Below are 6000 nucleotides of genomic sequence, written 5' to 3'. Positions count from 1 at the left end.
TGAGACGCTGGGTTGTGAGACACTGGTAGTGGGACACTGGGTAGTGAGACACCCGGTGGTGAGACACTGGGTAGTGAGACACTGGGTAGTGAGACACTGGGTAGTGATACACCGGGTAGTGAGACGCTGGGTTGTGAGACACTGGTAGTGAGACACTGGGTAGTGAGACACTGGTAGTGAGACACTGGGTAGTGAGACACAGGTAGTGAGACACTGGGGTAGTGAGACACTGCTTGTGAGACGCTGGGTAGTGAGACACTGGGTAGTGAGACACAAGTAGTGAGAAACTGGGGTAGTGAGACACTGGTAGTGAGACACTGGGTAGTGAGACCCTGTTAGTGAGAAACTGGTAGTGAGACACTGGGTAGTGAGACACTGGGTAGTGAGACACTTGGGCAGTGAGACACTGGGTAGTGAGACACTGGGGTAGTGAGACACTGCTATTGAGACACTGGGTTGTGAGACACTGGGTAGTGAGACACCTGGTAGTGAGACACTGCTAGTGAGACACTGGGTAGTGAGACACTGGGTAGTGAGACACTGGGGGAGTGAGACACTGGGGTAGTGAGACACTGGGTAGTGAGACAGTGGGTAGTGAGACACTCGTAGTGAGATACTGGTAGTGAGGCACTGGGTAGTGAGACACCTGGTAGTGAGAAACTGGTATTGAGACACTGGGTAGTGAGACACTGGGTAGTGAGACAATTGGGCAGTGAGACACTGGGGTAGTGAGACACTGCTATTGAGACACTGGGTAGTGAGACACTGGGTAGTGAGACACTGCTAGTGAGACACTGGGTAGTGAGACACTGGGGTAGTGAGACACTGGATAGTGAGACAGTGGGTAGTGAGACACTGGGTAGTGAGACACTGTTAGTGAGAAACTGGTAGTGAGACACTGGGTAGTGAGACACTGGGTAGTGAGACACTGGGTAGTGAGACAATCGGTAGTGAGACACTGGGTAGTGATACACCGGGTAGTGAGACGCTGGGTTGTGAGACACTGGTAGTGAGACACTGGGTAGTGAGACACTGGGTAGTGACACACTGGGTAGTGAGTCACTGGGTAGTGAGACACTGGGTAGTGAGACACAGGTAGTGAGACACAGGGGTAGTGAGACACTGCTTGAGAGACGCTGGGTAGTGAGACACTGGGTAGTTAGACACTGGGTAGTGAGACACGGCGTAGTGAGACACTGGGCAGTGCGACACTGGGTAGTGAGACACTGCTAGTGAGACACTGGGTAGGGCGATACTGGGTAGTCAGACACTGCTAGTGAGACACTGGGTAGTGAGACACTGGGTAGTGAGACATTGCTAGTGAGACACTGGGTAGTGAGACACTGCTAGTGAGACACTGGGTAGTGATACACTGGGTAGTGAGACGCTGGGTAGTGAGACACTGGTAGTGAGACACTGGGTAGTGAGACACTGGGTAGTGAGGCACTGGTAGTGAGACACTGGGTAGTGAGACACTGGGTAGTGAGACACTGGGTAGTGAGACACAGGTAGTCAGACACTGGGGTAGTGAGACACTGCTAGTGAGACACTGGTTAGTGAGACACTGGGTAGTGAGACACTGGGTAGTGAGACACTCGGTAGTGAGACACTTGGGCAGTGAGACACTGGGTAGTGAGACACTGGGTAGTGAGACACTGGTAGTGGGACACTGCTATTGAGACACTGGGTAGTGAGACACTGCTAGTGAGACACTGGGTAGTGAGACTCTGGGTAGTGAGACACTGGGTAGTGAGACACTGGGGTAGTGAGGCACAGGGTAGTGAGACACTGCTAGTGAGACACTGGGTAGTGAGACACTGGGTAGTGAGACACTGGGGTAGTGAGACACTGGGGTAGTGAGACACTGGGTAGTGAGACACTGGGTAGTGAGACAGTCGTAGTGAGATACTGGGTAGTGAGACACTGGGTAGTGACACACTGGGGTAGTGAGACACTGCTAGTGAGACACTGGGTAGTGAGACACTGCTAGTGAGACACTGGGTAGTGAGACACTGCTAGTGAGACACTAGCTAGTGAGACTCTGGGTAGTGAGACGCTGGGTAGTGAGACACTGGGTAGTGAGACACTGGGTAGTGAGACACTGCTAGTGAGACACTGGGTAGTGAGACACTGGGTAGTGAGACACTGGGGTAGTGAGGCACTGGGGTAGTGAGACACTGGGTAGTGAGACACTTGGTAGTGAGACACTGGGGTAGTGAGACACGGGGTAGTGAGACACTGCTAGTGAGACACTTGGTAGTGAGACACTGCTATTGAGACACTGGGTAGTGAGACACTGGGTAGTGAGACACTGGGGTAGTGAGACACTGGGTAGTGAGACACTGGGAAGTGAGACACTGGGGTAGTGAGACACTGCTAGTGAGACACAGATAGTGAGACACTGGGTAGTGAGACACTGGGTAGTGAGACATTGGATAGTGACACACTGATAGTGAGACACTGGGTAGTGAGACACTGGGTAATGAGACACAGGTAGTGAGACACTGGGTAGTGAGACACTGCTAGTGAGTCACTGGGTAGTGAGACACTGCTACTGAGACACTGGGTTGTTAGAAACTGGGTAGTGAGACACTGGGGTAGTGAGACACTGCTAGTGAGACACTGCTAGTGAGACACTGCTAGTGAGACACTGGGTAGTGAGACACAGGTAGTGAGACACTGGGGTAGTGAGACACTGGGTAGTGAGACACTGGGGTAATGAGACACAGGTAGTGAGACACTGGGGTAGTGAGACACTGGGTAGTGAGACACTGGGTAGTGAGACACTGCTCGTGAGACGCTGGGTAGTGAGACACTGGGTAGTGAGAAACAGGTAGTGATACACTGGGTCGGGTGACACTGGGTAGTGAGACACGGGTAGTGAGACACTGGGTAGTGAGACACTGGGTAGTTACACACTGGGTAGTGAGACACTGGGTAGTGAGACACCGGTAGTGAGACACTGGGTAGTGAGACGCTGGGTAGTGAGACGCTGGGTAGTGAGACACTGGGTAGTGAGACACTCGTAGTGAGACACTGGTAGCGAGACACTGGGTAGTGAGACAGTGGGTAGTGAGACAATGGGTAGTGAGACACTGGGGTAGTGAGACACTGGGTAGTGAGACACTGGGTAGTGAGACACGGGGTAGTGAGGCACTGGGTAGTGAGACACTCCTAGTGAGACACTGGGTAGTGAGACACTGGGTAGTGAGACACTGGGGTAGTGAGACACTGGTAGTGGGACACTGCTTGTGAGACACTGGGTAGTGAGACACTGGGTAGTGAGACACTGGGTAGTGAGACACTTGGGCAGTGAGACGACACTGGGTAGTGAGACACTGGGTAGTGAGACACTGGTAGTGGGACACTGCTTGTGAGACACTGGGTAGTGAGACACTGGGTAGTGAGACACTGGGTAGTGAGACACTTGGGCAGTGAGACGACACTGGGTAGTGAGACACTGGGTAGTGAGACACTGGTAGTGGGACACTGGGTAGTGAGACACTCGGTAGTGAGACACTGGGTAGTGATACACCGGGTAGTGAGACGCTGGGTTGTGAGACACTGGTAGTGGGACACTGGGTAGTGAGACACCCGGTGGTGAGACACTGGGTAGTGAGACACTGGGTAGTGAGACACTGGGTAGTGATACACCGGGTAGTGAGACGCTGGGTTGTGAGACACTGGTAGTGAGACACTGGGTAGTGAGACACTGGTAGTGAGACACTGGGTAGTGAGACACAGGTAGTGAGACACTGGGGTAGTGAGACACTGCTTGTGAGACACTGGGTAGTGAGACCCTGTTAGTGAGAAACTGGTAGTGAGACACTGGGTAGTGAGACACTGGGTAGTGAGACACTTGGGCAGTGAGACACTGGGTAGTGAGACACTGGGGTAGTGAGACACTGCTATTGAGACACTGGGTTGTGAGACACTGGGTAGTGAGACACCTGGTAGTGAGACACTGCTAGTGAGACACTGGGTAGTGAGACACTGGGTAGTGAGACACTGGGGGAGTGAGACACTGGGGTAGTGAGACACTGGGTAGTGAGACAGTGGGTAGTGAGACACTCGTAGTGAGATACTGGTAGTGAGGCACTGGGTAGTGAGACACCTGGTAGTGAGAAACTGGTATTGAGACACTGGGTAGTGAGACACTGGGTAGTGAGACAATTGGGCAGTGAGACACTGGGGTAGTGAGACACTGCTATTGAGACACTGGGTAGTGAGACACTGGGTAGTGAGACACTGCTAGTGAGACACTGGGTAGTGAGACACTGGGGTAGTGAGACACTGGATAGTGAGACAGTGGGTAGTGAGACACTGGGTAGTGAGACACTGTTAGTGAGAAACTGGTAGTGAGACACTGGGTAGTGAGACACTGGGTAGTGAGACACTGGGTAGTGAGACACTGGGTAGTGATACACCGGGTAGTGAGACGCTGGGTTGTGAGACACTGGTAGTGAGACACTGGGTAGTGAGACACTGGGTAGTGACACACTGGGTAGTGAGTCACTGGGTAGTGAGACACTGGGTAGTGAGACACAGGTAGTGAGACACAGGGGTAGTGAGACACTGCTTGAGAGACGCTGGGTAGTGAGACACTGGGTAGTTAGACACTGGGTAGTGAGACACAGCGTAGTGAGACACTGGGCAGTGCGACACTGGGTAGTGAGACACTGCTAGTGAGACACTGGGTAGGGCGATACTGGGTAGTCAGACACTGCTAGTGAGACACTGGGTAGTGAGACACTGGGTAGTGAGACATTGCTAGTGAGACACTGGGTAGTGAGACACTGCTAGTGAGACACTGGGTAGTGATACACTGGGTAGTGAGACGCTGGGTAGTGAGACACTGGTAGTGAGACACTGGGTAGTGAGACACTGGGTAGTGAGGCACTGGTAGTGAGACACTGGGTAGTGAGACACTGGGTAGTGAGACACAGGTAGTCAGACACTGGGGTAGTGAGACACTGCTAGTGAGACACTGGTTAGTGAGACACTGGGTAGTGAGACACTGGGTAGTGAGACACTCGGTAGTGAGACACTTGGGCAGTGAGACACTGGGTAGTGAGACACTGGGTAGTGAGACACTGGTAGTGGGACACTGCTATTGAGACACTGGGTAGTGAGACACTGCTAGTGAGACACTGGGTAGTGAGGCTCTGGGTAGTGAGACACTGGGTAGTGAGACACTGGGGTAGTGAGGCACAGGGTAGTGAGACACTGCTAGTGAGACACTGGGTAGTGAGACACTGGGTAGTGAGACACTGGGGTAGTGAGACACTGGGGTAGTGAGACACTGGGTAGTGAGACACTGGGTAGTGAGACAGTCGTAGTGAGATACTGGGTAGTGAGACACTGGGTAGTGACACACTGGGGTAGTGAGACACTGCTAGTGAGACACTGGGTAGTGAGACACTGCTAGTGAAACACTGGGTAGTGAGACACTGCTAGTGAGACACTAGCTAGTGAGACTCTGGGTAGTGAGACGCTGGGTAGTGAGACACTGGGTAGTGAGACACTGGGTAGTGAGACACTGCTAGTGAGACACTGGGTAGTGAGACACTGGGTAGTGAGACACTGGGGTAGTGAGGCACTGGGGTAGTGAGACACTGGGTAGTGAGACACTTGGTAGTGAGACACTGGGGTAGTGAGACACGGGGTAGTGAGACACTGCTAGTGAGACACTTGGTAGTGAGACACTGCTATTGAGACACTGGGTAGTGAGACACTGGGTAGTGAGACACTGGGGTAGTGAGACACTGGGTAGTGAGACACTGGGAAGTGAGACACTGGGGTAGTGAGACACTGCTAGTGAGACACAGATAGTGAGACACTGGGTAGTGAGACACTGGGTAGTGAGACATTGGATAGTGACACACTGATAGTGAGACACTGGGTAGTGAGACACTGGGTAATGAGACACAGGTAGTGAGACACTGGGTAGTGAGACACTGCTAGTGAGTCACTGGGTAGTGAGACACTGCTACTGAGACA

The sequence above is a fragment of the Petromyzon marinus genome, unplaced genomic scaffold (assembly GCF_048934315.1).
Source record: "Petromyzon marinus isolate PM22_M1 ecotype Great Lakes invasive population unplaced genomic scaffold, UKy_Petmar_22M1.pri1.0 PM_Scaffold_21, whole genome shotgun sequence".
In the NCBI taxonomy this organism is placed as follows: domain Eukaryota; kingdom Metazoa; phylum Chordata; class Hyperoartia; order Petromyzontiformes; family Petromyzontidae; genus Petromyzon; species Petromyzon marinus.
This window is presented reverse-complemented; position numbering follows the sequence as displayed.